The following is a 21164-nucleotide window of genomic DNA, read 5'->3' on the forward strand; positions in this document are numbered from 1 at the left end:
GGTAAGACACTACTTTTCATCTCACAAATGAACAGCAGGAGAAAACTTGCATCACGAACAGGATGACATCATGACTACCTGCAAATTACCTGCAAAACAGCTGTTTTAAAATGTAATCTGGGAAAAAATTGGCCTGAGTGAAAAGGGAAGAAAAGATTCAATTTCAGAGGAATAACATTCTGTCTTATAGGCAATATTAAAAAAAAAAAAAAAAGTTGAACTAATTTTGTGAACACATTTTGGCTAAAACAAAGTACTGGCATTTTCACAGCTGCCATGTGACCAATCAATAAAAGACCTAAGCAATAGAAGTAATAACTTCAGCATATTGAATGCTATTCTGCAACAAGAAATCACAGAATCTCGGGGGCTGGAGCTGAGTTTTATATTCCCTATTTTCAATTTTGACATTTTTGTAACTCCTTTTCCTTGTCTTTTTTTTTTTTTTTAAATCTTTCTTCCTCCAATAATTCTCTCTCTTCCTGATCTTTCCATGACACTGACATTATAATGCCAGGAATATAAAGAGGACAACAGAAAAGTAAGGTCTAAAGCGACTGCTCACTTGCCATCCTCTTGACTTCTGCCAGATAGGAGAGTTTTGACACTGCCCTCAGAGGCCAGGCAGGATACCTGAGGGCATGTGAGATGACTGTAGACACCCGTGTTTCAGCTCATGACTCCCATTGCTTGTGACAACAGGGATTGCACTGAGCTTTCCTCTTCTAGCTCAAGTGAAAACAGCAGATGCTTTCTATACTGAAAACAGCTAACTTGCACTGATCTGCAGAGGACCACTTAGAATTAACTTAGAATATATGTGTGTGAACACTGGCCTGGATCACAAGAAGGGCTTCCACTGGCAATGGACAACTACAACCTGCCTCCCTAATTTGTTCTCCCTGCAGTTTTTGTCTTCTAGCCCCACCCATATTTTAACACTTAAACAAGTCAGCGTTAAGTCCTTCCCTTGAGTTCAGTGGTCCCTGGCAGAAGGCTCCAGCCCTGCCTCTAGGAACGGCTTTCAGTCCTCTTGGGCTAAATGGAATTTGTTAGCTTTGCTGCATTACATATTAATTGTCTGACATTCTCATAAACTACCTGGGGGACAGTAAAGGCTGTAATTTAATATTTTAAGGTATAATACATTCATTTAACGAGGTCTCAAGATGTGTGTACATTAACTGAACTGGTTGTAGAAGTTAGCAGAAATTAATTTATACATAACACCATTTAAACTAATGAGAAATAGAGAACTGTTAGTCACTGTGCCATAACAAAATATTCTCACATCTAAACGTGCCCCTGGTGAATTGTTTCCTCATGCTCTGAGTGATGTATGTCTACCAACGGTGGGCTTTGTTGTCTTGAGGTGATTCACCTGGAATTAGTTATTTCTTCTAGATGAAGCCAAGGAATGTTAACATTTTAAAAAGCTCAGTAATACAATAAACCCCATGTTGGATTTACAGTATTGGCATTGCATTTAATTTTATTATCTACATCTATTTTTGATGGTTTCCCATTTTACTTCAGGAAAAGATGCTAAACCTTTACAGTTAAATATTAAAACATCCCCACACTGCTATTAAAATCTCTGTTTCCTCCTCTAATCCCAAAGCTAATGACTTATTTTTGGTACTGACCTGCCCCTCCCTCTGGTTAAACAGATAAACATTTTTGCAATTATATTCTATAATATGCAAATGGGCATACCACATATACAAATTATTAAAATGACACAAAAGTAAATGGAAGAACATAAAGAGTCTTATAACATATTGCAACTCCTATGGGATATTAAACATCTGATTTTTCATGCAATGTATGCTTCTTTGGAAGGTCTACTACTTATGGTACCTGAACGCATCAAATTCTGTAAAAATTTGAGTATATTCAATTTACCCAATAAACATCGCAAAAGATTTACTGCGCCCCAAACCTTCTTGAAGCTCAAACAAGTATTTCAGTTCACAGTGCTTTGGATCAGCCCACATGCGCATATTACTTTTTGTGAATACACATTTAACAAGATTAAGTCATAAAAGACTCTCACTTTCTTCTTCATTACAATATTGCCTTTCTTACATTAACCACTTTCCAAAATGATGATATATATATAAAATATATATATTTTTCTCCCCAAGAAGGAATTTATAGGTTCACACATTATAGGTTTCTTGGTATGCTTCATAGTCTTCCCGATTTTGCCACTGCCTCTAATGTTATTTTTCCCGTCACACCAACTAATTCAACTGCACCTCCTGCTAACATCAGATCTTTAGCAATACATTAAAGCAGACTCTCTGAAATTCATGATTACTCTCATCCTTGACTGAGACTCAGAGTTTTCAGCAGCAGCTTCATGTTCTCACATCAGTCAGGATTACTCCCTGAATTTACTTAGGCCTCAAGTACCAAGGGCAAATGTCTACCAGTCCCTTGGAAATTGTATGCTTCTATACAATTATGAAATGCCTTTTTTTTTTTTTTTTAAAACAATGCCAGTGGGGTCCTACATCATTAACAGCCTTCTGTCCCAGTAGCCCCAGAGAGGAAAATGCCCAGGTAAAAGCAATAAGCACCATTAGTAGATACTCATCATAATATTCCATCACGTGATACTGGAAGTAGAAAGTTTTAAAGGAGGTTTCAAAACCATGTGCCAAAGAAAGCATTTTATTTCCAGCTATACTTGTGTATACTTGTATAAACATTTTTGCAATTATATTCTATAATATGCAAATAGGCATACCACATATACATATGTATTCATATGACAGAACACATTCCTCAGGAGATTATCTATGAAAAGTACCTAAACGAGTAACTCACTAACCACTTACACTATAATCATTTACTTTATAGTAACTATGATGCACATTGAAGCACGGCAATCAGCTCCTACCATTACAAATGTATTCTTACAAAAGCTTTCAAATCCTGGCATGTAGGATCTCAAGAGCCTCTGGCCTTCAGAAGCTATTTCAGTAGGCAGTTGGAATTTTCAGATGTTTTTCTCCCCAACACAAATCAATAAAAACAAATCTGGTGTATTTTTTTAAATCAAGAATAACAGAACAAAAATCCAGTAAGACACTAAGATTAGTGCCTAAAAATTACATAATTACTTCCTTTTTCCTGGCTTTTTTTTTTTTAAAGAAACTTCACTCAGCATAAAATAAAATCCATCCTTTGCAATCTAGAGTAGAAGGAGAAGTTATCTATTATATAACAACTAGGAAGCCTATGCGATTAACAAGGCCTTTGTGAGTTATGTTAGGGTTTATCTGCTGGTTATCATGGACTGCAGTGATGCTGATGGAATGTGAGACAACAGGCCCCGCCATTCTGACCGCAGCGCCGTTCCAGACGTCTTCCAGAATGGAAACAAGAACCATTTGTGACCATTAGAAACCCGATTAATTGAGAGTGACATTCTGGGCCGAGCACGGGTGACCCAATGACTGGGAATTGCCCTGGAGGTTTAAAGTCTCATGTCCTTCCCAGGGCAGCAGTCAAATATATAACAAAATTGCCTAGTTAACTTACATAAGCCAACTACTGTTTACAAATTTCAGGATCACATACGGTCTGCCCATTGTTTGGCACAGACAAACACAATCAGCACTGGCATGTGAAGCCACTGACAGATTGCCAGCCACTGGTGCAGATGGTGGCAGCACAAGAGCGCTAATTACCAATGACATTAATGATGAGGTAACCTGCCTCTCTTCAGATAATAAACAGATGGAATGTGTTTCCTATTAATTTTTTTCAGATAACAAATTGTTTAGCTTTAATGGTAGAGAGTAACAAAACCAAATTATCTGTTCTGTGGAGAAATTTGTTTTCTGCTAATTGCTCTAAACAATCAATAAAAGAATTACAACTGGCATTATCCCACTGGGAATAGAAGCAGAGAAGTCAAAGTCAATTAGCTTCCTACAGTATGATGCACTCAGATGGAAAGAGTCATTACAACAGAGTGTAAAAGTCAAACTATAAAACTAAGCTCTTCCATGAACAAAGCAAACTTAGACGGAAAGCCGAGACAGAGAGTTTTTACATACCTTTGTATATCACTGCAGCCTCCAGTTTTCCTTTTGATGCTTCCAAAAAGGATAAAAACCAGATAAGATGATTTCCTTCAATCTTACAAGTCTCTGTATCTTAGCAGAGCACTAAGGTTATTAGTCTTCAGAAGTCGTGGCCAAGAAATCTTTATCTACCAAGTAAAAAGAACAATTAATTAGCTCATTTTTGTCAATATATGAATATATAAATATATATATATTCATGTATGCATATATAAATATATATTTATATTTTTATATATTTATACATATTATTATATGTGAATCAATATATTGTTATATAATATTTATATTCATAAATACATTACATATCTATATATTATATATAAAAATATAACATGTGATATATATTATAATGTATAATATATAACATACATTTTATGAATATATTTATATATATTTATAAATATATAAATATTTATAAATATATTCATATACATTTATGTATATATGAATACATAAAAGCTGAGGACACCACAGTGGTCCATGAAATATTACATAAATGGGAAAAACAGCTGTCATAGTTGACTTCCTGGCCTTTTCCCCAGGATCTCCATTCTCAACGTGTGTGGAGGGGGAGAAGTAGAGCAACTGTTGCCACCACATGAACAACGCTTAATGCAGTGGCCATGGTTCAAGTGAGGCGAAAGCTTCACTGGGATTGCGCAGCCTTGCCTTGCGCAAGCACCAGATACCCTTGATGTGTTGAATGATAGTAGCATCTGTCCTCTAAGAGGCAGGACTTCACGCTCTTGCTGAGTTCCTGAAAGCCCAGATGACACTGCACTGCACAGAGATAAGTGGGATTCTGCAAGGTTGTGACTCCTGGCCATGCTGAGTAGTGTCTCTCACCACAGCAGACAGCTTGTCCAAGAGGAAGCAGCTGTGAGAGCAGTGGCCCCCAACTCCTCCCATTCCCTCTCACACAAGCAGGCCAGCAGCCTCTTAGGTCTGCACAAGCAGAAACCCCAGCCATCCTGTGCCGGAGCAAGCGTAGGGACAAAAAGCGGTTGACAGCTCCCTTCGGAGGGCGTTCCAAACAAAGCTGCACATAAAAAAGTTGTGATATCCTGTTTCAAAAACGAGAAGTGATGATATAGCATATTTCTGCACATACCCCCATTTCCCCACCATGGGATTACAATATAAAAGATCTAACTGACCATTCAGGTTGAATATTTTAACTAATAGCAGTTGAATCAAAGTAGCAACCATGTGGCAAGGACAAAATGACCATCTATATGAGAAAAACACACAGGCACCAATATTCTGTTAGAGTAACTTCTCATTGTCTCACCTGATTTTGCCCAAACACATAAAATATGGTTTTAGATATACTTTTACTCTTCCAATCATTATTCATGGATTATTTGTTGGCTCCACAGTGCATACAGTATAAGAAACTGACATTTCAACACACATTGTATATTGAACACAACTCACTTTGTGTGCTGAAAGAGTCAAATCCACATTATTGCACATTAATTCCTTGCACCCTGCAGTTTCTCATCAGTGGAAAGCTCAGTAGCATATATTTTGCCCTGGAAAACTGAAATCATAGAGCTTTATATGAACCCTTGACTGAAATAACTTCTCTCTTTGGCTGAGCTCCTGACTACTCCAGTGAGGAGTGGCTAAAGTGCCAAAATGCTTTGGCATAGGCTACTTGAATGACAGTGCTTGTTTTGCTGAAATCATTCCGTCAGGACGTTTTCCTGCATAGGTTTATGTTTCTACATTAATGTCTCTAATTTTATATTGGGTAAAAATTGCTGACCACCCAAGGTCTGAATACATTGAGCAATCGTTTTCAGCAGTGATGTAATGTTGCATTTGAAAACACATTATCTCCCCACTCCCTACTTTATGCTGTTGCACACAAAAGAGTCAATTGACTTTTCCATACAATCACACAGGCATCCAAAACTTTTGTTAAAGGCCACCTACCTTTTCCATGAGTTATCAGAAACAACACAGGCAGCCTATTTAGAAGTGAATAACAATGAATGGCTGTTCTGGGCTGGGAAAGGTTTACATACATCCTCACAGTTCCCTTTATTCAGAGCTTGTAAATAACAACAGCAGACAAGCCCTACAGCCACTAATTTAGTGCCACATTGTGACTCCCTCTGTTTCTTTCCCTTTGCCTCTAGCAAAGTCAAGTTTTAGTGACCTTTTTTTGGCCAATATATATGAAACTGGTTCACATGACCTGGGGACTGTTTTGTACACAGCATTAAATATCTCATATAAAGTAAATGGTACATTCTGTTGGCCATGAAATGCGTATGACTCGGCTAAGGTTGGTTTGTCTATGTACTGCTGAATAAATGAAGTGTGGGACTAAGGTTTTTTAAAAAGGAAAACAAACATTTTTGTTAGGTTATGTTGCAAAACACTGCTCATTCAGGGGCTACTTTGCTGCTAAGTAAGCAAAGGAAGTCTTTAAGGAATGAAAGAAATAAAGAAATTTAGCAGTTCTCAAGTTTTTCTCCCCGGCCAGTCTTTTTGTAAAAAGAATGACAATATCCTTCTAGTGCTACGTGTGCAATAACAATTAGTTATTCACCTGTAACATGCTATATTTTCCTAAGGAAAAGAGAGCAGGTGCTGGTTAGAACAGATACTTGACACTGAAGGAAAGATCTCTCTTATGTAGAGCCTGTTTATAAAGCAGCTTATGAAATTTTTAAAATTGCTGTAAATTTCTTGCCTGCTTTTCAAGCAAACAGAGATGTTTCCTTCCTGAGCTAACACAAGACAGATTTCCACAGAACACCAACTGAGCGCTAGCACTTGCTCCGTACACATAGCACTCTACAGATGTGACCAAATTCTGCTCTCCATCTCATTTTGGCAACTCCTACATCAGTAAGAGTTGCACAGTGTCATTCTGAGTCACAATTTCTGCTTATGATCTTGTGGAATACACCTCGTGTGAGCCGCTGTTCTTTTCCTTAATGCTGGAATCCTCATACCTACAGACACACAGGGTGGATATCTAACAAAAGTTATTCCACAGCTAGAAAACCTAAGTCAGCTCTTACCATAAAACTTCTCTTTTTCCTTCACACACAGGGAGCAATCCTGAAGTGTTTGTACAGTTGAAAGGAAATCTTCTAGCATACTCTACACTCATCTGGGTCACCTGAAATGCAAAGTGCAAAATTTAAATTCCTACAAATAGCAAAGCAGTTCGTTCCTCTTCTTGCACTCTGCTACACTTCACCACGCACACAATGTGGTAATTGCTTTTGCCTGACTTGTTCAAACAGCCATTTTCATGATGTGACAGTTAGGGCACTAATATATTTATGCCCTTTGTAATCGGCCAGCATTGCTTGTAATTAGGTGCAAAGTTAATTAAGTGCAATACATCTAATAACTGCCTGCCAGTCATTGTAAAGTTTGATTTAGCACTTGAACTGTCAAGGTGTCAGAATGGTGTGTTAAAAAATAAGTTGCTAACAGAAGAACAATCCTACCACAACCCAGAGAAAAGCACAGTGACAGTGAGTCAGTTAAGAAAAGGAAAAGATATTCAATACTTACTCCTTCCAACACTAGGGAATGACCCCACCTGCATCATAAGAAGTTATGTCTTTTTTTGGTGAACTCCAAACTAACATATATTTTTACGTACCAGCCAATGTCTTCTGCTACAGACAAACCCCTCCCTTAAAAAAAATTATACCATACGCATAGCTTTTAAAACCTATAATACCAGTACTAGAATAGGATTACTTAAAAAAAATAATTTAATGCATACAGAGGAGTACGAAAAGAACCAAGAAGGCCAAGATAGAGAGTTGGCATTTCACGTTGAGGGAGCTGTTCTTTTTTTCCTTATTGCATAAAATACAACTTTTCTTCTACTGAATGTAAGAGAACAGTATGCATGCTCTAAATATGTATTTGTAATAATAGCTTAAATAACTGTGTTTTAGCTGTTTGTGCCTTAGGTAATTTTGGGATTTCAATTCTTCACAAGGGGAAAAAAATATATATATGTTCTCCAGGATCTTCTTACTCACTATAGGCTATCCTTTCTCCAAATTATGGTTTCAAATTTTTCACTTTTGGTTTCAACTGTCCATTTGTGCTTTTATTTGCCTCTTCAGTTTTTTGAAAACTAGCTCCTCTCCTAATGACTGATCATTACTTCTCAAATGAGTGCAACGTTAATACTCCAGATCCATATTCTTTTTTCTTAAATTCAGTTTTGATCCCTCAGATGTTTCCTTCACCTCCACATCAACTGTGAAATGTCCTCTTCTTCATGCTAGGCAGTTACGGCAGGTTTAAGCCAAAACACAGCTCTTCAGCAGAAAAAAAGAAACAAAAACCAAATTCTACACACAGAATAATTTAGGACTAGCTGCACATCAGACTAGGAGCTGCAGTTACAGTGACCGCATATGATGAGTTACATATGTACTATAGCAGCACAAACTGTGTGCATAGTTCAATAACACTTTGATTATCAATGAACTCACAGATATATGAAGCTTAGAAAAATTATACCCCTAAGATGTCCAGAGGCAAAGTACGGACAACGCTCTGAAGCTTTTAGGACAAGAGGTCCAAATGGAATTGATGGAAGTTGTACACATATAGGATAGACCACAAACCTTGAGAAATAACCTAAGTTCAAGGACAGCATCGCTTCTTCCAAAGCAATCACCAGCAAAGCTTATTTCTTTCTAACATACTTCCCAAAAATCTATGTCAGATAAGCTAATCTTTGTGGTTAGCTACTATGAACTGATATTTGATCAGGAAAATTATGCTTGAGATTGACACAAAATTAATAATGCTTGTTGTGTGGTGCCCGATGAGAAAGGTAAATGCTAACAGTTCTGAAATCTTAATGATTGCCAAAGTACTCTTCTGAGCTTTGATTAGGGCTTGTGTTGTGCAATTATGCTTTTCTATAATTACTGTGAATTACCATCATGATATTATTATTCTCATATTTGTTATTCCTCTGAAATTGTCAGAATTTCCTGCAGCTAAAAATGGATTTCATTTGCATTACCACAAGCTTTGATTGTTTAATGAAAAATAATTCCATGCAGACCCTTATGTTAAATTGTCCATTTAAAATTTTCCTGTTATCTAGATTATGTTGAAGTGCCCCTTCTTTCACTTATCGTTTGCCTTTATTATCATAGTCACAGCCCTTGCTTTATGCTAGATTTTTCAGAGAAGGAAACAATGAAAGGCATTTTTATTCATACCCCTCTCTTCTGCCTGGAAGCCCTTTGCCCACATGTTCTTCCTTTCCTTAAAACTCCTTATTTGGAAAGCTTAAAAATGCTAGCGCTCTCCAGTAAAATGTGGTAGCTGTGCTTTATTTAGTTTAATCCTGGTTGCATTAGGGTCCACGGAGGGCTCCCACTGACTTGTCTAAGACTTAGAAGCATGCCCTAAGCGAGTGACTTGACCAAAGGCCATCCCTGTCTATGCCTGAGCGCAGCTAGATATTTCCCTCTCGATTCCACGTCGTGGGTCAGTCCATGCTTCCTAAGAACATCCCTCTCCCTCCTAGTGGCACTCAGCTGCTGCCACCTCACTACTGGAAAGCTTTTGGCAGGCATGGATATCTTCACGGTTCTCAGTGTTGTACTGGCTTGAAAACTCACAAGATAACCTCAAAGGACAACCATTTTTAAAACTGGCTCTGATTCTCAATTTGAAGCAAATCTCAGGACTGGTTTTCAAGGTGTTCAAACTTCCTGCAAACAGGGCTGATTAACTTTTCATTAATTGGATGGATACTTAACAGCCTTGGGGAAAAAGTGAAAGACCACATCACCTTCCGAAACTCCAAAAAAAACAGGCTATTTTTTGCATGTTTCACAATGATTTTTGTTTATGAGCAGGAAAAAACTAGACTTACCTACAAGTACTGGTTTTTGAAGTCTTATTTTTTTTCCCATTTGTAGATACTGATTTTTTTTCCCCTTTCTCAGTCATTTTACAGAATGCCTCCTGATATCTTAGGAAATAACACTGAAACAGGAGTGCAACTGTGTTTGGGGGAACACTCAAAGCATGTGTTTAGTGATGCTGTTATGAAAATGTAGCTTAAGCCATGCTCCAGCCAGTCTTCCAACCACTTTATAGGACCAGAGAGGAAAGAACAATTGACGGTAGAAGACTTCTGGATACTGTATCCATTTCAAAAATCAGAACCAGGAAGATTCATTCAGAAGCTATGTTGCAAATATCAGACGCTATTAGAGACAATGTGGGTTTATAATGGTAGAAAATATACCTAAATCTTTTTCAAAAGCATTAAGTTTAATAATTGCAATAAAACACTAAATAGATATGAACTTCAAAATTAAAAACTATTAAAATATCTCACAATCTAAAGAAGTCATCTGCTATTTGAAATTATTTCTTCCTAAAAATACCACTTCTTTTTGACATAAGTGCATGTATAAGTAGATGGACAAAAGGGGATAGAGAGACAGAATCTGTTCTTGAAAACTTACTGACATTCAATCAATGTTTTCTAAATTTACATGGAAAGGCTTCATTTCTATCACAACAAAAATGGGAAAATCTTGTGACCTTTCCAGTTTTGAAAACCTCTCGTCTTAATATCTGATTTGTACGGTTCACAGTCTAGTTCAAGTTCATCAACATTTTGCTGCCTGTAATTTAAAAACCTTCACTGTACTAGTTTTACTAAAAGACTAATTCAGTAATTTTTAAAACAGATTTTGTTTGTTTCTCATATCTAAAGCTATTTTGGGATGCATTCACAAATGCCAGGCTTGAACAAGAAGATGGCCTAGATATCTCTAAATTTATATTGTGTATTTAGCTACATGTGCACAGAATATTATTTTGTTCCTTTCTCTCTCTCATTTCTTTCCAATCCTTTTCCAGTCTTCTGTTTTTCAACTGGTTCCATTTTCACCTCATATACGCATCTCATTTTTCTCTCACCTACACACGAGTCTCCTATGTAAAGTGTTAATATAACACGTGTGGGTCACAATTTCACACTTGCAATATTCAAGTAAGTTCAAAGTTACTCATAATAAGTTTGACCATGCCTATATGTATTTTTAAAGAGACTAGAGCCTGGATCAAATGAAGGGGAAGAAAAACCATTTTTCAAAAAAGTCTTATAGAAGGATATATTTTTTCATTTTCACCATGGACAGAAATAGAAATACTATTCACAAATAGAAATACTTCATCTGTAAGTTTATTGTGATGTGGGGAAAATGGAGCCCACATTGAACATCTGTAGATTGTATCTTTTGAAGCAGTGCTCCACCATTAAGATTGTACAGTGATAGCTAAAGAATGTTGGGTTTTGTAGCAGCAATGTACGCTCACGAAACCACAACTTCTTTTCATCTGCTTGTCAGAGCTGTTGAATGTGTTTTCATTGCTTCCTAGACGATTCATTGTTCCACTGGGCTGTGTACACGTTTGATGAAATGAGAATAAGCTACATGGCCATCTCTGACACCGACTTGAAGTACTGGTCCTCTATCGCCTAACCCACTTAGGGCAGCCAAGTGAATAAGCTTTGCAGTAACGCTGATACTAAGATTAGCAGATGCCACACTTTCATCCCAGCCTGCTTCGTATCAGTTCTACTCGAAGTCACACTGTTCAAGGACTGTTATCATTAGGTACCCAGAACAATATTATAGAAACAAACAAGCAGGAGCAAGTCACATATCAAGCGCTGACTGTACCAGTGAGCCAACTTTCTCTGACTGGCAATTAGTGTACAAGTAAAATATTGAAGAAGCTCCCAACCGTACTTTGTGGAAACTTCCACTCTACCACCCACACGGTCACCGCCCCATCTCACTCCTTATATGGGAGGTCAGCACAGATCCTGCCTGTTTCAGAATTTTTCTTTTATATGTTACAGATCAGCCTCAAGAGCCTAGGAGAGGAGTTAATCCTACACACATGTGCTTCCAGTGAGACGGCAACTGTCCCTGGCGAAGGAATTAACACCCCTTTTAAAGATATCCTCTTTATTCTGCGCTTCCAACAAACAAATCAAATCCAGCATTCAGCAACTGCATGTTTCAAATCACCAAAAGCCCTTTCAGATCTTGGAGCTGTAGGCACTGATAGAATAACCTCAGGCACCCTGTTACAATTGAATCATAACCAGTGACACTCTCTTTCCCATCCCACTGCACTGAGTTACCTCCACTGTCTACAGACAGGGCTTCACACGCTCTCGGACAGGGAGTAATGTGCTGGACAACAGCGCAAATGTATTATTAAATATTTCTTTTATCTTCGGTTACAATAGCCACAAATTCAGCCAGTCCCCAAATATTTTCCGCTAGAGCATTGCACCCACGAAGGTTCCGGACCTTGGAGACAAAAGAGGTGATTAGGCGATCATGGCTCTTCAGCTACTTTTATCTTGCCCAACCAATTTTATCCACAAAACCTTGAAGAAAATACCCAGTTACATGCCACAGCACAAGATGAAATGAATACAATCATCTGTGTTGCTGTGTTTCCTCCTAGGCCTCCTATTCTTTCTATGAGATATTATAGGTTTGGCTGTTGACCTTTCAGTTTAAAGTTTAGGTAAGGGCGTTAGAAATCTTTCAGCTCCCAAGTGCTTGCCTGTGATGGGAAAGACTGCAGTCAGTGACCTGAGTGATCCTTTCTGGTTGTAGGTTCTTCTGTCCTCCCAGGAATTAACTATGCTAGTCCAGCGCTGAACTCTGTGTACTAGAGTAGCTATATTACTTCACTATTGCAACTTACAGTGCAGCCTGGAAGGATTTCCTTTCTGTATAAATTGGAGGTTCTGCCACTGACCGTGGAGACTGCCAGCAAAGAACTATTTGTATGCAGTGTTTAATGAGTTCAGTATTACTTTGCGCACTTGCTTTACGCATAGGCAGAAGGTGTTGCTCTTCCACCCCCTTGAACGTTCTGCAGAAGATGGAAGAGCAGCCTGAATGCAGAGATGTGAGGAAGTCACACGGAGTGCTGTACCCAAATCCCTTCAGACAGGGACACAGTTCAATGAGTTCATATATCCATCAGCATAGATCCCTATTCTGCTTATAAATTCTTAAAACTATCCGGTTCAGGTTAGAGCAGCAACTCCAGGCTGCCTGGATAACACAAGGGAATTCGAGAGATCAAGTTCTAGTCCAGGAAATGCCGCTTAACTGATGAACGCTCTTGGATTAGGCACTTTCCTCCCCATGCTACTACTTCTGTTTGCAAAGCACAGAGTTATATAAGGATAGGGAGTTGTACGTAAAAAGTTGTACATAAAAACATACTCTACTTTTCACACTCTGCTAACCTGCAGAAAGGTTTAAAGATGTGCTGCTCTGACGGTCAAGATGAGTGTTTTATTGGTCATAGCCGGTTCTACCTGTCACCCACTAAGTCAAGTTATGTAACTGTGGCCAGAGGTATTACTTTTCTCTAGACAGCTACATATATGCCTGGAGGAATGTGTGAACTGTCTTAGTATGTTAGAGTGTGAATAGAAAGATATAGTTTAAAGCACTTCGGTAGTTGTGCACATCTCACCAAGTTCTTATCTGGGCCTTCAGGGACTACATGCAATAATAAATAGGGCTTTTTGAATATGGTTATTTGAATAGGCCTTTTGGTGGGTGGCAGATATAAACAACATATAGTTGTGGCTGAATCTGGACCATCTTCAAGTCAGTATATGGTAGGATCTTCTAGATAAACCAAGTTTTGCTGAAGACGGTTGGCCCAGCTCCCTGCTGCCGGAATACTGCCTGAGTCACCCATTTCGTTAGTCAATTCCCAGACTGAAATTCTAATCACAATGTGTAATAAACTAGGCCAGTCATTTAACTGTATTCAAAAGAACACTGCCTGTTCTGGACAAAAATTGAGGGACAGCCAGTAATTCATACCTCCCTCTGTCCCACCCTGAAGGCAGTATCTAACACCGGCAGAGAACGGCAACATTCCAGTGTCTCTGAAACGAGATGAACATCAGATACTGTAGAGCGGACTTGCAACTACTGCCCTGAAAGAATCCTTGGTAGCACAGCTGGGCTCTGATGTGTGAACAGGACTAAAGAAGTAACAAGTCTGAAGCTCTTTCTCTCCTTGTCCTGCCTTAATTTACCTCTGCACCGATTCTGGAAAGTAAAAGTAAGCCTTACTGATACGCACCAAAGTTAAACAAATAAACAGTAATCACAAACACGACAGAAAGGCAACATGCTGAACTGATGTTATTGACCTAGCCAGCACACTGCCTTCTCTCCATCTGGGAAGAACCTTGCAGGGGAAATGGGAGCTGAAAGTCCCCTCCACATGAGGAGCACTGACCTTCTCATGTAGAAAACAAGCCTGGGTGACTATTTGATCTTCCCTCTATTAATTTTATAGCTTAAAAAAAATTCCTTTCGGCTTAATGTATCTATCACACAGAATCAAACAAGTCTAAGCTTGTTTCTACCAAAGAAAACAGATGATTGTCATCTGGCTGCAATGGCAGCAAGACAAGCTCAATGAGAACTGCTGCATCTGTACTGCTATAATTTACTAAGGAACCAGACCTGCATTCTGCCAGGGATCTTCAATCTAACACAGAGTGAGCTGGAACACTGAGCTGTCTGTTGTCTAGCATGGAAGCGAACCAATTTCAAAAGAAATTCCAAAATTAGGCCAGCAGCAAAGGCAACACTGTGGATGAAGAGCAGGATGTTCAGAATAGTAGAATACATCTGTAGAAATCCTCCTAGCTAGAGCTGATTAGAAAGATAAACTGTAGAAAGTACCAGAGGATCTCTCTGACCAATTATTCTTTTTCCCTGAAAGTGAAATTTCTCACAGGGGTATATTTACTTCTTCTGAAGGAATTGGGCCTGGCTCCAGCCCTAAGAATGCCATTTCAGAGCATCTCAACTGGAGCTCTCACCCTCAGGACCCGAGATGTCCCAAAAGTGAAGCAAAGACGGGAGCTGGTGGGCCGGTGAACCTCTGCCCTGAGACCCTGATTAGTCTGGAACATATCAGCAGGGTGAGCGAGAGGAGGGCAACGCAGAACCCACAGGGCTCAGCAGCTGCTGCACAGGCTGGGGGACAACGTTAATTACAAAATACCAGGTTTAAATATTTCCTGTATCTAATATTGTGGGATTTCAGTCAAAAACAAATTTTCTGAATTTTTGCCTTTTTTCCCAACATTCAAAAATTACCACAAGTTGAAGAATTTATTTTGGAAATCCTCAGCAATGCCCAGGGGACATGACTTTGACTAATGCTACTGATTACTCTCAATTCTCACCTTAGGCCTTTGAAGTAAGCTTTGTCCCAACTCTCCAATCTCCTGTTTTCTAATACTGAAATTTTTGTCTTTCTCATTCTTTTTTAATCTTCACATTTTTAAAAAGTACTATTCCAAATCTTACATATTTCTGTAAGTCAGGAAATATATTATTCCATTGTTTAGCAAGTTTAATAGCTCCCATGTCATTGAGTGAAACGTAAACATCAAATACAAAGGCCTCAGCACTTCTAACTGATTAGGGCTCTCTCAGTTTTTATCCCAATTAATAGAGCTGCTAATCTTTACTTTTATAAGACAGAGAAATGTTTCAGTAAACCAGGAGAAAGACGAGTGAAATCTTAGCAATAATAAGCGTTACTAGTTGCCACAAGAGTACTGTTAAGACACGCAAAGCGAAGGCGGCTTTGGGCAGTGGTATCTCCCTGTGATTTTTTGTTTCACAGTTTCAGCTATAATTTGTATTTCTTTTTGTTTCCAGCAGCACTGCTCACCCATGTAAAATCTGGAGACATCGGGTGAAGCAGATTCAGAACGAGCGCACTCCCATATTGTGACATACCAACTCTTTGCTCTCTAATCTTAGTTTCTGTCCAGCGTTTGAAGCAGATTAAACCCAGTACCTTCAAATCACCAAAAGAACTTTCTGACATAAAACTCCTTCTTGAGTATCTATAGCCACCAACAGCATTTTGATGGTATTTTGAAATTATATTTTAACATCACTGGCAAACATAAAGTCTTTCAAAGAAAGTGAGGAGAGGTTACTTTGACTCTGGCACCATCTACTGAAGAGTGAATAAAAGTGCCTGGACTACAGGACCAAGAAAAGATTTATCAATCAAGGAAACATGTCCTAATTTCTTCAGACATAATATTGCAGTGTGAAAATTTCTATTTTCTCGTCTCCAAGAAAGCTTTCACTTACATCCTTGAAAAATATTTTCTTAGCTTCCTGTTACTGTTGACATTCAACAGAGTGCAATGGTATAATGTAATAGGATCCTTCCAGGCTGTAAGATAACCAGTCCAAATAAACAAAAAGTTGCTTGCACTGACTTTGCAAGCAATTCCTCACTGCACAGACACTGAAGAGGAACAAGCTATTTCAGTGCAACTGCCAGGAATGTTCCTAGCTGTGCAAAATCCATTTAAATATGAATGTGCAAACAAGCCTCACATGAAGGCACAGTTTTCAGAACAGTTTTCTTTTTCTTGCCTTTCTGAATCTTTCATTCTCTCTTCCTAGACAGAATACGTTCACCATGCATTAAAAAGCAAACCATAAATAATAAGGAACTGCAATTTGTGATTAACATTTAAGTTGAAAATGTTTGTAAGTAGAAACTTAATAAATGCCAGCTTTTCACTGGGTTTTTATGGTTGCTGGAAAGCATCAAAGTTGAGTTTCATATGTTTTTGCCACTAGTGAAAAGACAGTATTCAAACAGAGAACAGCATCTGTAATACAATAACAAAATATTTGTAACGATAACAAAAAAAGTTATTGAAAATGGCTGCGAACATCAAGTCCCTGACAACCAGTAATCTCCCACAAGGATTTAGGTGCTCAAGAGAAATACCGTATTGTGTCTCTTTTTCCCTGTCACACACATTGCTTTAGTCTACTATAGAATCTCAAATTCCAAAAGGGGGTAAACAATTTTAAAGTCTAAGAGCTTAGGGGAAAACAATAGGCAATGTTTGCCTCTGTCTGCATGCTTAAAAATAACTCACTTTAAAAAGGAACAGAATTTAACTGTAATCAAAGTGAATAAGGACAACTAGGGGTTACTGCACTTTCAGAAGATGCAGGCAGAGGACAGTAAGTAAAAACATGCTGCAAAATAATAAGAATTGATCACTTGTACCTCTGAGCAATGAAATGAAGACAAGGAATATTTTCTTAAGCCTACTGGACATTCAGAAGAACAGAGCCGTCATGCTTGCAGGGTCTGCTGATTAATGCTTGGCTTTAGCGTAATATAAGATTTATTGCATTTTGCCTGAAGTGGGTAATTGAATAATCCCTCTAAAAAGCAATATTTTTTCCATGAAGTTCATAAAGCTAATATACACCAAATCTCCAAGCAGCAGAAGAGAAACAGCATTACCTGTGGAAATCATCGGACATAACTCATAATGCACAAGCATCACTTTATATAAGTTGTCATTAAAGTGTTTTAAAGGAAAGAATAAATAAATAATTTTAAATACTGCCTATGTACACATATCACGATTGGTTGAACTAACAGTAGCTCTTGACCTTGCTTCTTTTTATATCACAGTAACTCCACTGAATCATTGAATACTATTCTCATTCTATATGGACTAAAATCAGATTCAAACTCAAAAACAGTCTGACTCAAATTTGGTTTACTTTTGCTAGTCTTTCAAGCTACACTGATAATATTTCCAGTGGGTGGGAGATAGGTGAGCAAGTTCCAAAGGAACTACTTATACTCTTGAAAATTAATGGAAACACAGGGAAAGTGAAAGAAAATACATACTGATTGTTGCTGTGTTTGGGGCTTACAGACCATGTCTTATAAATTTCTTATAAGGCTTGGACAATCCACCAAAGATCCAGCACAGTACCATCTCAAAGATCCAGCACAGTACCATCTAGCAATCACTATGAACAGGTGGAGAATATAAGCTCTGACTATATTCCAGAGCAGAAGTCATCAGAATGAAGATAGTACCAAACCACAGAAGGAAGTGAGGTGTTCTCTTCTCCTGAGTCATACCTAAGCCAGATCAGAGGGGCATACAGTAACGACCATACTTCCTAGGGCTGGGTTTATAATCATACAAAGCGTAGGCTACACTAGCAAACCGAAGATAGGTTAATTAGTTTCTGCAAAAAGAAAGTGAAGAAATTAAAAGAGAAGCATTTAGACAAAATGTGGCACCATAAATTCTCAGATGCTGATAATGTCAACAGAGAAAATTGATCTCATAGTGCCTTTCAAAGCAACACAAAAGAATATGCAATATTCTCAAATCTAACAATATCAAATCTACCAATATCCTCAAGCACAGAGAGAAAAAGAAGCTTATGTACTTAGACAGTATCACCTGCAACTATTACCAGGCCTCCTGACATTCTTAGAAGAAAAAAATGAGCAGATTCAATGTGAGAAGAATACCACGCCCTTAGACTGTCATTAAAAATACTGTATGGAGAAAAGACAATAGAAGTATTGGCTGGTGTAGTGGCCTGCAGGCTCCACTTAAAGCCATGAAAGATAGTAGAACTTTTCTGTGGCAGCCCGCAGTTTCCAGGAAGCTGTTTATTTTGAAGACATCTTACATGCTGTAACAGCGCCTTGACTTCTGATAATCAGGTTGGTCCTGATTTTAAAAAGTATCAAAATGCAGAGCTCAGCAATATTTCAGGACATTCTCCATGACATTCTTAATATTGAATTTTACAACAAAGCTAGGGAAATACTTCAAGCTTCAGCAGACATTCTGAACCCGGAATTACATGCCTTTTTTTGCTTAGGGCATACGTAACACTGCAGCTAAAAAATGCCAACTTATGAACTTTAACAGAATTATGCTCATAGCTCTGCTCAAGTTGGTTCCAAGTATCATATCTAACGATTTGGTTGGAAGCTTCTGAAACCATAAACATTAGTATAGGGCAAATTCAGTCCTAGTGTTAGTAGATGCAACTTAGCAAAAGCCTGTGCTGTCACAAAAGATCTGACAGGTTTGCATTTCTCAGTAGGCTGAAAGCTACATGTGACTGCATGGCACATGCTATCTAAACCTAATTAGTGCCAAAAGAATAAAGTCATAGTATTTCTCTTGCTAGGTCTCCATTAACTTATTTTGAATTAGCTGATACAGAAACATACCAAAACCTATTGCTAGAAGTACTAAAAGAACATTGAAAGTATAATTCAGAACAACTGAATAAAAATAGAACAGCAATAAACAGCAAAATAGCCCAGCCAAAAAAAATCAATTCTCAGGAAATCAGCTGAGGTATCCCTCAGCTTTCCTAACTGCCCTCGTCTTTGCTCTCATGCCATTCAGGTTTCCCCAAGCGCCGTACAAATAGGTGGACTTTGCACCATGACCTGAAAGTCAACAGGTTTACGCAGTCCTGGAGAGAGATAAGTGAAATCCAAAGAGGAGGAACTAACGCTACCGACTTAAACACCAAGCAGTGGCGCAAGCATCTTCCCCGATGGGTCGGTATATCATATGAAGATATGACATACCACCTCTTAAACTAGCTTGTTGTGTCTGTCACTATTTTCATAGCTTCTCTGTATCACACTGTCTGAAAACACACTTTCTGGAGGCCCAAGTAAAATCAGCTCCTCGGTGAATGTAAACTAGTAAGTTTTTGAGTACAGTCAATAACTCTCTACCTAGACATAACAGCTCAGAATTTGGACCTTAATTTTTCACAACTCTTTTCAGTCTTTGTTTTTCACCTGGCCATGACAACAAAATGACCCTTTAGCTAGGGCGTGCAACTTACACTTCCAATATTATCCTCAGCGGGTTACAGAGTTGAGAAAGTTGTGATTCCTTTTTCATTAATGAAAAGTTTCTCTGGCTGGGTTGCCAACGATATAATACATTCCAGACATTCTTCTTCTCTGAATTAACGCGTATGGGATTACTAATATAGTACTTTTGACATGAGAGCTCTTGTTTGATTGTGTACTTCAGGTTACATAACTTCACTCGAAACACCAATGGAAACACTGGAATTCTCTGTTCCTATATTTAACTTCCACTTTGAAGCATCTGGTAATCTCAACCAGGTACGAACTAAATTATGGGCCTCCAATAAATTCTCAGGATACTGTCTACTACTTTTTCTCCCAGATAAAAACACATTTTTAAAATGTGATGTTGCCATTTAAAATTTGAAAATAACATTATCACAACATATGTAGTAAGACAATGGAAGAATGAGGGCACATTTTTGGTACTAACGCGCACTTAGACCGAATAAAAGACACTTACATCCTACAACCATGTTTAGCATGATGTTACCTTGGGAATTCAGCACAAAGAAATAGGTCAAATGGGACATACTACTCCAATACCTCTTAGGGAGTGAAGGTGTTTGTTCTGGCTCCTGTTAGAGTAGACTAATAGCATGTCTACGAGAAACATGGGAGTTGTTAGCGGAAGAAAAGTCACTCAATCTTGAAAGAAAGAAAGCAGTGTGGGCTGCCAGTGAAGATGGAGGGGAAAACAGATTTCTTCAGTGTGAACATGGGACTTTTGCCCTTGGAGAAAAAGTGCTAAACATACAGAGAAGATGAATCCACATGACCATCAGAGCAAAATAAGGTTCACAAATGTTTTGTTCAGACTAAAGAGCGCTGGTTGGGGAAGTAACAAAAAAAAAAAAAAAAGGTCCTATTTGTGCAACAAAATTCTATTCAGCTTTTCAGGGGGCTACTTTTCACAAAAATATCCCTTTCAGTAGTGGAGAACTACACACATTAGGCTGACTTTGGCACTGACACCACAGATCAGTCATATATTTCAGCACGTAATTAGGCTCAGGCTGTGGTCAGATGCTCTTCTGATTGAAGCTGAGCTGGATTAGCAGGGAACATCCACCATTCCTTCTCCCTATCATCAACACATCTCCTCAGCAGGAGATTACTGGCTTTTCAGGAGTGCCTGCCTCCCAACCTTCAATAATGCCCTAACCCAGGTTCAAGATAGTTTATATAACATCATTAGTACTCTATTTCGCAGTACCTTTGATC

The 21164-nt window shown here is 38.4% G+C and overlaps 1 long non-coding RNA gene across 2 annotated transcripts in view; it reads right to left on the bottom strand.

Moving 5' to 3' along the window:
- The window catches only part of LOC138067148 (uncharacterized), a 137151-nt gene that overhangs the window by 81305 nt on the left and 34682 nt on the right, over nt 1-21164 (bottom strand). For both annotated transcript variants that reach the window (XR_011140855.1, XR_011140856.1), the window contains exons 3-4: nt 7145-7245; nt 4074-4228 (exon numbers count right to left, since the gene is read on the bottom strand). This is a non-coding gene — a long non-coding RNA (uncharacterized lncRNA). The remainder of the gene's footprint in view (nt 1-4073; nt 4229-7144; nt 7246-21164) is intronic.

Source organism: Struthio camelus, chromosome 4 (genome assembly GCF_040807025.1).
Source record: "Struthio camelus isolate bStrCam1 chromosome 4, bStrCam1.hap1, whole genome shotgun sequence".
NCBI classification, from domain to species: domain Eukaryota; kingdom Metazoa; phylum Chordata; class Aves; order Struthioniformes; family Struthionidae; genus Struthio; species Struthio camelus.